This window comes from Salvelinus sp. IW2-2015, linkage group LG4q.1:29, assembly GCF_002910315.2.
Source record: "Salvelinus sp. IW2-2015 linkage group LG4q.1:29, ASM291031v2, whole genome shotgun sequence".
In the NCBI taxonomy this organism is placed as follows: domain Eukaryota; kingdom Metazoa; phylum Chordata; class Actinopteri; order Salmoniformes; family Salmonidae; genus Salvelinus; species Salvelinus sp. IW2-2015.
The window spans coordinates 3,649,902-3,667,433 of record NC_036842.1 but is presented as its reverse complement, the minus strand read 5'-3'; the positions used below and the strand labels follow the sequence as shown (position 1 = coordinate 3,667,433).

At 38.2% G+C, this 17,532-nt stretch overlaps 1 protein-coding gene across 1 annotated transcript in view; it reads left to right on the top strand.

Annotated features, from left to right (window-relative positions):
• LOC111961265 (protein FAM163B-like) overlaps window positions 1-17,532 on the top strand; it is a 45,076-nt gene that overhangs the window by 582 nt on the left and 26,962 nt on the right. The window lies entirely within an intron of this gene.

Sequence of the window (17,532 nt, the reverse complement as noted above, 5' to 3'; positions counted from 1 at the left end):
TTAGCCTAGCCATAGCTCCAGCAGCATGCTTTTGCCTAGAACGCGTGTCCTGATAGTTTCCTTCTGAAGTAGCTGTTGTTAGTTGTATAATTTCTCGACATTTGCATGACTAAACTTTATCTTTCTCGAATCAAGCTAAAAATGCTGTGTGGCTTTGTGTTATCGGATGACGCTATAATCAGGTGTACCCATGCTTTGTTGTTCTTTGGGTTGACATTTAGACTAATTGTTGGCTATTGATTATCATCCCGAAAGACACTGTTGTTACACATTTTCATAAAACGAATCATCGCCACAGGCCCACGATCAAACGATCACAACTTGGAATAATTGAAGTCTTGTGTTTTCGAGTTTCCTCTCTCTACAGTAGTATTTAGGCTGCTGTCCATGGTGCTGGAGTGCACAAACTTGAATCTAGCGTCTAGCTCCCTACTCTCTCTCTCTCTCTCTCTCCCTCTATCTCTCTCTCTCTCTCTCTCTCTCTGTGTGCGTGTGCGTGTGTGTGTACAAGCTAGTTAAGCAGGGAGAGTTCAGAGTTGAAGCGGTTTTGCAGAATGTACCCAACTGTTTAGGGCTGGCTACTGACAAAACTTAAGTGGTATGATCAAACCAGACTCAAATTTCCCCCTCCTCCTTGTGTGCTTGTCTCTGTCTCACCGCTGCTCTCCTCTCCATAAAATAGTCTGCATCTGATGCTGTGTTATGATGCAGCCCTTATGTGACAGTGGAACCGCCTGCAGAGAGGTCTGCATGGTCATTGGTCACCATCATGCTAACACAAGTCTACAGCAGGCAGGGGAGGAAGGCTATGGAGACACGACTACAGAAAGCTGGGCTAGGGAAGCTATAGACGAGAGAGTGGCTGGAATGGACGTTCCCATTGTATTTCTATGTTGGAAGCAGGGTCTGTGCCAGCATGGACACCATGCTAAAGCAGGCTAAAGCAGGCATGGGGCCTAAAGCTGTGGAGGCCATAGAAATAATATCACTAGAACTGACATTCCCTATCAAGTTGACGTTCAGTGATGCTTGGAYTGACTTCTATAATAGCAGGGTTTCCATGTTACATCAGGCAGGGGAAGTCTGATGAAGGTTATGGAGGCAGTGTCTGCATTATACCTTGAACCCAGAACCTTGTTGTGTGCATGTGTGTAACAKTCTGTCATGAGAGCCCCAGCATGGTCACAATGTCTGTGAAGGACAGCAGGCAGGGGGCGATTAGGCAGGGTCTGCAACAGTCACCAGCAGTGATGTCATATGTCATCCCTGATGCTGTGTCTCTCTGAGTGGAGAGGGAGGAGGGGCGGAATCTGTTATCCCCAGTGGTGACTCGTTCTGTGACCCTTCCAACACCCTTGGACCCCTGGAAACAGAGCAATGAGTGACTGTTTTCCTGCCTCACTGCCTCCCTCCCTGCCTGCCTCCCTCGCTCCCTGCCTGCTTCCCTGCCTGCCTATGTCCCTTCCTGCCTTCTTCCCTGCCTGCCTATGTCCCTCCCTGCCTGATTCCCTCACTGCCTGCTTCCCTCACTGCCTGCCTGCCTGCCTCCCTGCGTGTCTGCCCCCCCCCCCTCCATCCCTCCCTCCTTGCCTGCCTGCCTTCTGGTCTCGTACTCCCTTACTACTGATTGGGAAGGCTGACTGAATTGGGGGAAGGGCATATTCTCAATGATAATGTTGAACAGTTCCCCTCTTCCCTGTCCCTATTGTCTTCATCTCCCATCCCCCTCATTTAGTGACACCTTTACATGTTGCGCACACACACTAATGGCCAGAGCCGTCTTCATCGAAAGAGTGATTGCGATAAATACGAGCCCATTCCAAAGGGTCATCCCAGCAGGAGGAGGACACTGAGGAAGAAACGGGTCCAGATCTCTGTGTTTTCATTCCTCCCCAAAGACTACTCATATCTGTAGTAATGCTGTCCACGTGGTGACAAGACAGTCCATTGGGATTKTTACATATTCTTACACTGTACATATTACTTGTAGGCTGGGGCTGCCTGCATTCTTACACCACATACAGTAAATTCCATACAGGGCTATAGTAGGCTGAATCTACCTTACAAGGCCTGTACATGCATGTTCATCAAGGGAATAATCAAGATTGGGCAGCACAGAACCATTGCCTCTAGAGTCTCTTGTGACGAACTTAACCAGCATGCACAGCAAGTGAGATTTGATTCTGAGTGCCAAGATTATTAACTCCGGTCTCTGTCATGTGATGTGTGTGGTGTCACCCTTTGTTCTCCCTAGTGGGAACCATGCTTTACTCTCTGCTCCATTGTCGCGTCCTCTTAATTCTGTCTTTGACTCACATCTAAGCCCAGTAGTTTGAGAGAGCACCACACACACACACACACACACACACACACACACGCACACGCACACGTGCACACATGTGATACCCACTACCCTATATTACATCCCCACTCCCATTTTCACAAGTCCCCTGACACCACGACACCCTCCACCCAATCCCGACAGTTGGGGAAAGAAGAAACACACACATGTAAATACAAACACAGGAGAAACACATACACACACATGTAAATACACACACACAGGAGAAACACATACACACACATGTAAATACACACACACAGGAGAAACACATACACACACATGTAATATACAAACCCAGGAGAAACACATACAACACATGTAACACACACAAACACAGGAGAAACACATATACACACACATGTAAACACAAACACAGGAGAAACACATATACACACACATGTAAACACACACACAGATTGAGAGAGAAGAGCACAGCAGCAACCCCATGAGCTACACCATTACAGCTGTTTTCAATCACTTTGGTGCATTTTTGTCAGATGTAAGTGGTATATTTTAAAAACTCTAGACTAATAACACGTGTAATGCCCCTTGTCTTATACTCAGAACGTTTGATTTTGCGTTCATTGGAGTTAAACACATCTTTCACCCCTGAGTCATTCATGCAAAATCAACATTTTCTGCGAAATACCATGAGAACATTTTTTTTTTGCAAATCATATTTTTCATTGACAAGTATGTCAGTCTTACAGTTTCATTATCCTTATACCAGCGGTTCCCAAACTAGGGGTTGCGACCCCGTGTGGGGTAGCCTGATATGAAAATGGGGTCGCCGGGAGAATTTCAAAAAGCCTGGTGAAAAAAGATCTATACAGATTTTGTTTTTCATTTGATAAATMAAATATTCTAATATCATTGTAATGTGGTTAACCTGAAAAATCGAAATGAAAATGTTTCTAAAATTATTTTTAAWAGATAAAATTCAAACAATGAGAGGGCGCCCTTAGATCGTGGGAAAAGGCTGCACTTGACCGTTGCATTTGAGTCACGGTGAATGGCTAGGCCTGCTATGCTTCTGCAAAATACACCGCACACTATAGGCTAGTGGGATAGAATGGTGGGCTTTTGCACATATGGGGCTCCGTCTATGGTGGGACGGCAGGCAGGCCTCCGCACTCTAGTTATTGTGTCTCCCTCGGCCATATGGACGCGTTGTATGATATACAGAGAGCAACTGGCAGCAAAAGAGCTGAGCGCAGAACTCGGAGATATACTGCAGCAGGTAACTTCGATTTAAAATCAAATCACATCCAGTACGCACACGTCTGTTCGCATTATTGTGTGGAGATACGGAACAATTTACTATTTCACACCGAGGCTTGGTGGTTATCAATGGGGAGAATGTTGGAAAGATTTTTCGAATTGACGGAGGAATTGTTGTCATTCGCAATGAATGTAAAAAAATAAATAAATAAAAAACGTTAACTTTCTGTGTGAGGACAATAAAGTGTGTCTCCTTGCCTACGTAACAGATATAGGCTATTTGGAAAACTGAACAAACTGAACACAAACATGCAGGGGAACTACAAAAACATTATACTGATGAGTGGATTCAGAGGAAAGACACACACGCACGAAGAAACGCACACACGCACAAACACACACACACACACACACATTTTCACCACAGTCTCCCAGCAGCAGCCATCATGCTCCCAGCCTTCCAGCATGTTACACATGTCCCCCCCCCCTCCTCTCGCCTCTTCCCCACCGTCCTCCCCCCTCCTCCTCTGGCCCCTCCTCCACTACCATCATCATGTAGCTCTGGCCTCAGCCCTCAGCTTCAGTCACAGGGTGCTTAGAGACCTGGTTGCCATGCCTCCTTCAGCAGGGCTATGACCGAACAACATGAAAGGCTGCGTCTGAAATGGCACCCTATTCCAATACAGTGCATTACTTTTGACTGGGCTCTGGTCCAAGGTTGTGCACTATAGAATAGGGTGCCATTTTGGACGACATCAGTCTCCACATTAGACTCACCAGCCTATGAAGAAAGGGCCTGCGGAAATTAATTCAATGGATATCAAGGCACTGGGATGTAATGTTTCCCAGTCTGTGTTATAACCCAGAATGCCACATGCTCTGTGATATGTTCTTCATACAGGACGAAGTACATACTGTACAGGATATTTCTCAAGTCGTGTCTTAGATGGTTCTTCAATATTTTGGCCCGTTTATTAGGTACACCACCCCGTTCACAGGAAGTTAGAATGGGCAAAACGGGTGACCTAAGTGACTTTGAGCGTGGTACGATCGTATGGTAATTTAGCAGACACTTTTACCCAAAGCGACTTACAGAACTGYCAGTTAACAGTGACACATACAAAATATTCAGGATATGGCACACGTAAGAATCAAACAAACAACCTTGTTGTTACCAGCATCGTATGTTCTTTGCACAGTAGGCAGACAGGATGCATCTCAACTCTTTTCTTCGGTGGCTGTTGGATGACTCTTGGAGGCTTTAAATGCATCTTTGTTATGATGTACTGGCTTAACGGCAGCAATTTGAATGTGCATGTTGTTGTTGTTGAATGTATGGAGAAAGACACACGGCAGGTTACAACTGTGTGTCAGAACATAGTGGTTAGTCCATACCAGACACTTCTCCTAGCRCTGTTTCAATGCACAGCCGCCTACAGTCACCACGGCAACACAGAGGCAAACMGCAAGAGCGAGAGAAAGGAGGCCGAAATAAATAACAAGGAAAAGACTTGAATGGCGGTCTGCCAAAACAAAGGATGGAGATATAAAAAGATGAAGGAAAGAAGAAAATAAACTATTTTAGTGGCGCTGACTGTACATGCTTGCCCTACAGAAGCCACTCTGTAAAGAGGAAGAGGGAGAGGAGACAAAGGGGCTTTTTATTTCATTCTGGTGAACAGAAGTTAGAGGAGATAACTTTTCCAGTAAAATAGAAAGCAGGGCTTGGAGGTTAACCTTCAGCTTCTAATAAATGACCTCTGTTGATATTCACTCAGCCAACAGTCTCAACCTTTTTATGTTACTGTAACCCAGGCCCCGTTACATGTTGTTCTGCCCAGAGAGTACCCCCTCAAGTGCAACTGGCCATTAGGCCAAGGCCGCGTCCATAATGGCACCCTGCGCACTACTTTTGACCAGGGCCCATAGGGATCAGGGCCTAATTTCCCAGTTGCATGTAACTTAAAGACATTATCCTGTACTTTGGCGACTAGTAAGTGTTTTCTAAACCTCCCACTTTGGGCTGGATGTGTCAATGTGTAGTTCTATGAGCAGAATTACTGTCTTACCTCAATTAGCCAAGAAATCCCTAGTTTGAAAGCAACTGTTTTCTAGAAGCTGTGTGGCACCATTTTCTTGACATTTACCCCCGTGTGGGCCAGCCAACTAGCAATTAGAGTTTCAGCCAATCAGCCCCCCGGCATTTGAGTGACAGGTAGCATGAGGCACACACAGTAGAGAGAGCGAGARCAATAATAGGATGCCCACATCTGCACATTTGTGACTTAGTATGCAATTTTCTGGGACAAATACTGACTAGAAAGTATACAAAAGTACCAGAGAATACWTTTTAAGTGTTTCCCAAACAAGAATCACGTAGAGTGGGTCAAAATAAGAAAAGCTGCTCTCGGATCAGCTTTCTCCATTCAAARCGTACTTTAACATTATTCCACAATACTGATGACAGATCAGCTCCTGACCTAGAGAGAAATTACCACCTATGGCTGTTTTATATATTTATTTTTATTTAACTAGGCAAGTCAGTTAAGAACAAATTCTTATTTTCAATGACGKCCTAGGAACAGTGGGTTAATTAACTGCCTTGTTCAGGGGCAGAACGACTAGTAACCTTTCGGTTACTAGTCCAACGCTCTAACCACTAGGCTACGCTGTAAATAGGCTATTGAGGCAGTTTATTATGCTTACCCAATAATAGTGCACTGAATAACAGATTGGGCACATCATTGTGCACATGTTTTAAAACATCATGAAACGGATTGAGGCAAAAATGAAAAACTGTAGCGTAGTTACAAAAACTAAATTGATTGAACATGACATTTATTTCAATAGGATTGAAATAGCCTATGTAGGCCCGTGTAGCCTATATTTTCATGCCATCATCTCAGTTTTCATTTTATCTTTCACTTGTTGTAACAACTGCCAATGCTTTGGCAACTTTGTATTGGTAGTCAACTTCGTTCTGAAGATATTGGCAGTCACAGTCAGACAGATAGCATAAACATATTGATTCTATGTTTAGCTGAGATCTTCTGTGAATAAATAGTGATGAGGAAGGGCAAAAAAGCATCTAATGATGCACTTTGGCTGCTCTATGAGTGGTCTGGATCAATCATAGATGTGCGAAGGTTTAAAGAGCCACGTTACTAACGAAGGCTCAGGGGAACACCTCGGTTCTAACGATGGTCTTAACGCTACGAAGGCTTTGGGAAACGAGACCCAGGTCAAAAGTAGTGCACTATATAGGGAATAGGGTGCCATTAAAAAAAAAAAAWTCACCTTTATTTTATCAGGGAGTCAAACTGAGACCAAGGTCTATTTTACAGATGAACCCTGAATTACATAAATTACAGAAAATACACACATCAAACTATAAATACAAAATGCAAGCCGAAAGAGAAACAAGGACATAAAAACAAACACATTAATCAGTAATAAGGTCCTCAATCAGCCTTCTGAATTGCCCTAGAGGGACCAGAACATCAAATTGAAGATTGTTCCACAAATAAGGTGCATAAAAGCTAAAAGCTGATTTACTCAACTCAGTAGAGACCAAAGGAATTTCCAGAGTTAGACGTCCCTGAGACCGGGTGTGGTAACTCTTATGTCTAAAGTTTAGTAACGATGTTAGATACAGTGGGGCTTTTTGTAAAAGGGCTTTATAAATGAAAAGATAGCAATGTATCAACCTACGTGACATCAAAGTGGGTCAACCAACTTACTGGTAGAGAATGCAGTGGTGAGTACTAAAATTGTTGCGCTATGATAAACTGCATCTAACAGCTTCAATGAAGCGGCAGCTGCGTTCATATAGATGATGTTGCCATAGGAACGTTGACTGAATAATCTGCGTTCTTCTATTTAGCAGGCAGGCAGGACCTGTTGTTATAGAAGAAGCCCATTTTTATTCTTAGCTTCTTAAYGAACTCATCGATATGGTTTTTAAACCCTTTCCTGCAGTCAAATCACCAAATTGCCCTCTATTGGCCCCATGGGTGTAATGTTATTCATATYTTTCATCATTTCATCATTAMTAAACATTATTTCTGAAAACCCACTGAAATTCCGGTGTTTCTATGTTAAACGGTTTTGTTATATTTCAGTCTTCTGTGATCTATATAAAGTGTAATATTGGGATGCAAACTCAAAATGTTATACGTTTCAACTCTGTATCTGACATGGTACAGGTGTCATATTTTGTAAGCCCGTAACCATGTGTGTGAGGTGTATACTTTTGTTTCAAAGTAGATTTGTTCAAGATTACTGAGAAACACTCTGTGTGACCCTAATCTGGCCACTGCAGTAAAATGTTACTAAAAACCAGCTTTTCATCATTCCAAGTGCCCAGATATTTGTAAGCAGGGACACGATCAATGTAGACATATAAACTACATATTCATAAATCATCAGAGTTGTTTTCATGCGCTCTAGAGAACAACATGTACTTCGTTTTACCTGCGTTCAACACTCATTTCAGGTCAATAAAGTTTTTCAGTAATACGATGAAGGCAGACTGTAGTTCAGATGGAGCCTGATCAACCGTGGGGGCAATAGCATATGCAACAGTATCATCGGCATACAAGTGCAGGTTACAATTCTTTTACAGACACGTCAATATTGTTAATGTAAAAAGTATAGGACCCGGAATCGAGCCCTGCGGGACACCTTTCATAATATCCAGGAAACCTGATTTAACGCCATCAGTAGATATGCATTGAGTTTTATCCGTCAAGTCATTGTTAAGACAGTTACATGCAGCCTGGTCTAGGCCAATTGAGGAAAGCTTCTGAATTAGCAACGAGTGATCTACAGTATCGAGAATGCCTTCGACAGGTCAATGAAGAGGGCAGCACAATGTTGCCTTTTATCTATACAGTTAACCACACAATTTATAATAATAATTTGGGTCGCAGCCCTTCTCTTATGAGTCTTCCCCACGTTGTACACTCTGTGAATAGGCCAGGTTAGCGTTATGAAACCAGGCTGACTGCTATGCYCACGTTAAGTTTCACTTTCCTTTGAGCTGCTCTCGAGATCAGGCTGGTTTAACAAGGCTTAATCCGGGTATCCTCAGGGGTACTAGCATAGATATAGAACACTAGATAGGCTGATATTATATAGCACCTATATATGGTCTGTGGTTACTAGTACCCCATGTTTAGAACCAACAATGACGTATAGCAGTGAATAATCAACACTAACAAGACAGTGAAGTTTCACACCGCACAGACCAATTCTTCAAAGGTTCACGGACGATCAGAGCATTGAATGCCAGACATGACGTGATCCTGCATGGTGTGCTTTCTCTGCAAAGATATTCAGTATACAACAACAGCCGTGTCTGTCTGATGGGGATTGTGATCGATAGTGTTCTTTTGTCATGTTCTCATTCTAGAACAGATCATGTGATTCAATGCAATGTGGTGTTCTGGGTATGGTATTGTATATGTGACGGATGACAGTTTGGCAAGCTGAGCTCTTATGGAGTATCTGTCTGTGTGCTTTCCAGGATCTTTACGTTGACATTAAGCTGTCTGCCTTCTAGGCAAAGTGTGTGTATGTGTTGTGTGTGTGTGTGCGGGGGGTCCGTCTGTCTGCTGACAATGTGCTACTTACTGTTCGATCTTCCCCTCCTGCTCGAAGAGAAAGGCATTAGCCCACTGTTGGGGTCATTTGGAAGTGAAGACTAGCTAACAAGGTTATCATGATGTAATATGGGTCTTGGATCTTTTCTCAGAAACCTACCCACTCATATCATCTTTGTTGCCTGCCTCTTGTGTATTATAAGGTTTGGCTGGGTACAGGTACTGTAGGTCAGGTGTGTCTGTGTGCGTGCTTCTATGTCTCTGTTTTACAATATGTATGTGTATTTGTGCATCTAAATGTCTGTTGTCTGTCTGTACAAACCCATTTCCTACTCTGCCTGGGGTGTCAACTGACCTGACCCCGCCCTCCAAGCTAAAACCAACCAATAACCATCAGTCTCTCTGATTGGTCCTGTGTTAAGACAAAAAAGATTGAGGGAAAATCATTAGGATTCTCTGATTGTATGGCATCGGGGAGCTAGTGTAATTGAATTGTTTTTAATTCTCCTGAGACTCCTGAGATAAAAAAAAAAAAAGAGAAGTGAATTACATTTGTTCCAGGGCAGTGAGTTATTATATTCTCAGCGTTCTGGTCTAGGAGTGTCATGGCTGTTTGTAAGATGTGTTAGAGAGAGACAGACAGAGAGCTCAGTTGACAGTATTGTTGATGGAAGTAGACACACAGACAGACAGACAGACAGACAGACAGACAGACAGACAGACAGACAGACAGACAGACAGACAGACAGACAGACAGACAAGACAGACAGGCAGACAGCACAGACAGACAGACAGAACAGACAGACAGACAGACCGACAGACAGACAGACAGACCAGAACCAGACAGAACAGACAGAAGACAGACAGAACCACTGACAGACAGACAGACAGAACACGTGATGTAATGCTAGACTGAAAGCTTGTTTGCATAGTTAGGATTGTCAGGCCCTGTTGCTTGCCTCTTGTGTGTGTTTTTCCAATAGTCCTCTCTTCATAATCCCTCCAACTACAGTCATTATATCCAGTATGAGGCTGCCTAGATATGAATTAGAAGAAATTCCTTGTTGGCCACTGCTGATGATTTCTAATCAATATTTATACTGCTGATGATTCTAATCATATATACTGTTGATGATTCTAATCAATTATACTGTTGATGATTCTAGTCTTCATATTATACTGTTGATGATCTAGTCTCATTATACTGTTGATGATTCTAGCTATATTATACTGTTGATGGATTCTTAGCTATATTGATCTGTTGATGATTCTAAGCTATATTATACTGTTGATGATTCTAGTCATATTCTACTGTTGATGATTCTAGTCATATTATACTGTTGATGATTCCTAGTCATATTATACTGTTGATGATTCTAGTCTTATTATACTGTTGATATTCTAATCATATTAACTGTTGCTGATTCTTATCATATTATACTGTTGATGATTCTAGTCCTCATTTATACTGTTGATGATTCTAGTCATATTATACTGTTGATGATTCTAATCATATTATACTGTTGATGATTCTAGTTATATTATACTGTTGATGATTCTAGTCATATTATACTGTTGATGATTCTAATCATATTAATACTGTTTTGATGATTCTAATTATATTATACTGTTGCTGATTCTAATCATATTATACTGTTGATGATTCTAGTCTCATTATACTGCTGATGATTCCTAATCGTATTATACTGTTGATGATTCTAGTCTTATTATACTGTTGATGATTCTAATCATATTATACTTTGCTGATTTCTTATCATATTATACTGTTGATGATTCCTAGTCTCATTATACTGTTGATGATTCTAGTCCATAATTATACTGTTGATGATTCTATCATATTATACTGTTGATGATTCTAGTTTATATTATACTGTTGATGATTCTAGTCATATTATACTGTTGATGATTCTAATCATATTTATACTGTTGATGATTCTAATATATTATACTCTGTTGCTGATTCTAATCATATTATACTGTTGATGATTCTAGTCTCATTAACTGCTGATGATTCAAATCGTATTATCTGTTGATGATTCTAATCATATTATACTGTTGATGATTCTAATCATATATATACTTTGATGATTCTAGTTTTCTATTATACCTTTGATGATTCTAATCATATTTACTGGACATTATCATTTACTGTTGATGATTCTAAGTCTATTATACTGTTGATGAATTCTAATCATAATTATACTGTTGATGATTCTAATCATATTATACTGTTGATGATTCTAATCATATTATACTGTTGATGATTCTAGTCTCATTATACTGTTGATGATTCTAGTCTCATTATACTGTTGATGGATTCTAGCTAATATTATACTGTCGATGATTCTAGTCATATTATACTGTTGATGATTCTAGTATATTATACTGTTGATGATTCTAGTCATATAATACTGTTGATGATTCTAGTCATATTATACTGTTGATGATTCTAGTTATATTATACTGTTGGACGATTCTAGTCATATTATACTGTTGCGATTCTAGTCCATATTATACTGTTGATGATTCTAGTCATATTACACTGTTATGAATTCTAATCATATTATACTGTTGATGATTTCTTATCATATTATACTGTTGATGATTCAGTTCATTATATGCTGATATTCTAATCGTATTATACTGTTGATGATTCTAATCATATTATACTGTTGATGATTCTAATTCATATTATACTTTGATGATTCTGTTTCTTATTATACCTTTGGATGATTCTACATCATATTATACTGTTGATGATTCTATTCATATTATACTGTTGATGATTCTAGTCTCATTATACTGCTGATGATTCATCATATATACTGTTGATGATTCTAATCATATTATACTGTTGATGATTCTAATCATATTATACTGTTGATGATTCTCAGTCCTCATTATACTGTTGATGATTCTAGCTTATTATACTGTTGATGATTCTAGCTATATTATACTGTTTGATGATTCTAGTCATATTATACTGTTGATGATTCTAGTCATATTATACTGTTGATGATTCTAGTCATATATACTGTTTGATGATTCAGTCAATCTATTATACTGTTGATGATTCCTAGTCATATTATACTGTTGATGATTCTAGTTTATATTATACTGCGACTGATTCCTAGTCATATTATAACTGTTGATGATTCTAGTCATATTATACTGTTGATGATTCTAATCATTTATACTGTTGTGATTCTTATCATATTATATACTGTTGATGATTCTATCTCATTATACTGCTGATGATTCTAATTATTATACTGTGATGATTCTAATCATATTATACTGTTGATGATTCTAATCATATTATACTTTGATGATTCTAATCATATTATCTGTTGATGATTCTATTCAATATAACTCTTGATGATTCTAGTCTCATTATACTGTTGATGATTCTAATCATATATACTGTAATGATTTAATCATATTATACTGTTAATGATTCTATCATATTATACTGTTGATGATTCTAATCATATTATCTGTTGATGATTCTAGTCTTCTTATTATCTGTTGATGATTCTAGTCTCATTATACTGTTGATGATTCTATCATATTAATACTATTGTATTCTGATCATATTATCTGTTGATGATTCTAAATCATATTATCACTGTTGATGATTCTAGTCATATTATACCTGTGATGATTCTAATCATATTATACTATTGATGATTCTATCATATTATACTGTTGATGATTCTAATATATATACTGTTGATGATTCTAGTCTTCTTATTATACTGTTGATGATTCTAAGTCTTCTTATTATACTGTTGATGATTAGTCATTTTTATTATAACTGTTGATGAATCTAGTCATCTTATTATCACTGTTGATCGATTCTAATCATATTATACTGTTGATGATTCTAGTCTCATTATACTGCTGATGATTCTATCATATTATACTGTTGATGATTCTAGTCATATTATACTGTTGATTGATTACTAATATATATACTGTTGATGATTTGTAGTCTTCTTATTATACTGTTGATGATTCTAGTCTCATTATACTGTTGATGATTCTAATCATATTATATCATTGATGATTTAATCATGTATACTGTTGATGATTCTAATCATAGTACTGTTGATGATTCTATTAATACTGTTATGATTCTAGTCATCATTATACTGTTGATGATTCTACTCATTCTATGATTTACATATTATACTGTTGATGATTCTAATATATTATACTTTGATGATTCCTTAATCATATTATAACTGTTGATGATTGCTATCATATATACTGTTGATGATTCTAATTCTATTATACTGTTGTGATGATCTATTGTCATATTATTATACTGTTGATGATTCTAGTCATTTTTCTTATGATATTATACTTGTTGATGATTCTTAATCATATTATACTGTTGATGATTCTTAGTCTCATTATACTGTGATGATTCTAATCAATATTATACTGTTAATGATTCTAATCATATTATACTGTTGATGATTCTAATATATTATACTGTTGATGATTCTAGTCTTCTTATATTAACTGTTGATGATTCTAGTCTCATTATACTGTTGATGATTCTAATCATATTTATACTATTGATGATTCTAATCATATTATACTGTTGATGATTCTAATCATATTATACTGTTGATGATTCTAGTCATATTATACTGCTGATGATTCTAATCATTATTTACTATTGATGATTCTAATCATATTATATGTTGATGATTCTAGTCTTCATATTATACTGTTGATGATTCTAGTATTCTTATTATATTGTTGATGATTATAGTCTTATTGTACTGTTGATGATTCTAGTCTTATTATACTGTTGATGATTCTAATCATATTATACCTTTGATGATTCTAGTTTTCTTATTATACCTTGATGATTCTAATCATATTATACTGTTGATGATTCTATTCATATTATACTGTTGATGATCTAGTCTCATTATACTGCTGATGATTCTAATATATTTACTTTGACTATCAAATTTACTGTTGATGATTCTAATCATATTATACTGTTGATGTATTCTAGCTATATTAACTGTTGATGATTCTAGCTATATTATACTGTTGATGATTCTAGCTATATTATACTGTTGATGAATTCTAATCATATTATACTGTTGATGATTCTAATCATATTATACTGTTGATGATTCTAGTCATATTATACTATTGATGATTCTAATCGTATTATACTGTTGATGATTCTAATCATATTATACTGTTGATGATTCTAGTCTTCTTATTATACTGTTGATGATTCTAGTCATTTTATTATACTGTTGAGATCTAGTCATCTTATTATACTGTTGATGATTCTAGTCATCTTATTATACTGTTGATGATTCTAATCATATTATACTGTTGGTGATTCTACTCTTCATATTATACTGTTGATGATTCTAGTCTTCTTATTATATCTGTTGATGATTCTAGTCTTCTATTATACTGTTGATGATTCTAGTCTTCATATTATACTGTTGATGATTCTAGTCTTCATATTATACTGTTGATGATTCTAGTCTTCTTATTATACTGTTGATATTTAGTTTATTTACGTTGATGATTCTAGTCTTCTTATTATACTGTTGATGATTCTAGTCTTCATATTATACTGTTGATGATTCTAGTCTTCATATTATTCTGTTGATGATTCTAGTCTTCTTATTATACTGTTGATGATTCTAGTCTTATTATACTGTTGATGATTCTAGTCTTCTTATTATACTGTTGATGATTCTAGTCTTCATATTATACTGTTGATGATTCTAGTCTTCATATTATACTATTGATGATTCTAGTCTTCTTATTATACTGTTGATGATTCTAGTCTTATTATGCTGTTGATGATTCTAGTCTTCTTATTATACTGTTGATGATTCTAGTCTTCATAATTATATATAGTGTTGATGATTCTAGATTCCATTATAACATAGAGCTGTTAGTTATAGCGTTATTATGGCATTGTAATTATCAGTTTATAGTGAAAATGCATAATCCTAATCCAATGTCTCTTGCATCATATGAAATAAATGGCCTCTATATACACTACCGTTCACAAGTTTGGGGTCACTTAGAAAGGCCTTTGTTTTTKAAAGGAAAGCACATTTTCTGTCCATTTAAAATATCATCAAATTGATCAGAAATACAGTGTAGACATTGTTAATGTTGTAAATGACTATTGTAGCTGGAAACGGCAGATTTTTAATGGAATATCTACATTATGCATACAGAGGCCAATTATCAACAACCATCACTCCTGTGTTCCAATGGCACGTTATGTTAGCTAATCCAAGTTTATAATTTTAAAAGGCTAATTGATCATTAGAAAACCAGTTTGCAATTAAGTTAGCACAGCTGAAAACTGTTGTCCTGATTAAAGAAGCAATAAAACTGGCCTTAGACTAGTTGAGTATCTGGAGCATCAGCATTTGTGGGTTCGATTACAGGCTCAAAATGGCCAGAAACAAAGTACCTTCTTCTGAAACTCGTCAGTCTATTCTTGTTCTGAGAAATGAAGGCTATTCCATGCGAGAAATTGCCAAAAACTGAAGATCTCGTACAACGCTGTGTACTACTCCATTCACAGAACAGCGAAAAGTGGCTCTAACCAGAATAGAAAGAGGAGTGGGAGGCCCCGGTGCACAACTGAGCAAGAGGACAAGTACATTAGTGTCTAGTTTGAGAAACAGACGCCTCACCTTCATTTCTCAGAACAAGAATAGACTGACGGGTTTCAGAAGAAAGTCTTTGTTTCTGGCCATTTTGAGCCTGTAATCGAATCCGCAAATGCTGATGCTGAATGCTGATACTTTAATCAGGACAACAGTTTCCAGCTGCGCTAACTTAATTGCAAACTGGTTTTCTAATGATCAATTAGCCTTTTAAAATAATAAACTTGGATTAGCTAACACAACGTGCCGTTGGAACACAGGAGTGATGGTTGCTGATAATGGGTCTGTATGCCGATCTAGATATTCCATWAAAAATCTGCCGTTTCCAGCTACAATAGTCATTTACAACATTAACAATGTCTACACTGTATTTCTGATCAATTTGATGTTATTTGAATGGACACATTATTTTGCTTTTCTTTCAAAATCAAGGGCATTTCTAAGTGACCCCAAACTTTTGAACGGTAGTGTATGAGGTCTTCTTGGTTTTAGATGGAAACTCCTCTGCTCGAAGTTTAATTAGTGCTAGGCACAATAAATAGATAACCTTTGGACGCTGCTCACAATTTGCTCTCTATTCATTTTTCCATCAATCGTCTTCCGTCCTGGAGGCGTACGCTATGTGGGAACACAATTTGCTCCAGGTCAGGGCAAAGCTTTGGTCAGCTGTGTCTGATCTATTTCCTGTTTTATCTGTGTGTTCCTTCAGCTGAGTTATTCACCATGTAGTCGTGTGATGCCAGACATCACACCATAGATTGGTTAGTGGTAGCTAGATGGTGACCATTGTCAGTCGTGTGTTTGAGCTGTACGTGTCTGCCTCTCAGTCAGTGTTTCTTACTGTGTGTCTTCTTGGAACAATGCTGATGAATCACAAGATCACAAAGCTGTAATTCAGGCTTAATTGAATTGTCCGTCTCAATTATGTGTGAATTGGTGTGTACCGTCTTGGCCCTGTCTTTCACACAAACATTAACTAGGTGCATCACAGCACTATGGAATGCGTGGGTTGTAACGACTCGCCTCAGCCTCTCAACACCAGAAGCCAAGGGTACATGTTAATATGCTGTTGCCATGACTACAGGCTGACATTTTGTGCTCCAAGGGGTGTGAACTGATGTGTCTGTTATAGTAAGGATGTCATGTTGACCTGTCAGAGAGCAAGGTTGGGGACGGTTGAATGGGCATAGTATGACCCTGATGTACTGAATGTGTTGGCTTCTCGAGCTGTGTACGTTCTGTATACATAGACTAGCTGGCATATGTCATATAAGACATCATGTCGTATATGTCCCCAGACAAGGGGGCCACAGGCAAAACAATTTTGTCTTTGTCAAAAGGATTCTCAGATACAGATCTGACTTAAAGGCGGTGCATGGTCAATCTGATGTCGGAATTGGCTGTACACCATTTACTGCGATGCCGCTCTCCGCAAACTTCAGGGCTTTCATACTTCTTGTGCTTAACGGAGCAGAGCAGAGCTATTGTGAAGGAGGTTGTCAAGGAAGTGAGTTAGTGTTTATACAGCACGTACCGCCCCCACCTACCGTCAAYCAATCATATAAATGCGGAGCTATACGGCGCCATCCGCATTTTTACTAAATTTGATTTGGCCTCTGCATGCCACCGGAGGCTCCGCAATTACGTCACACCCTCCATA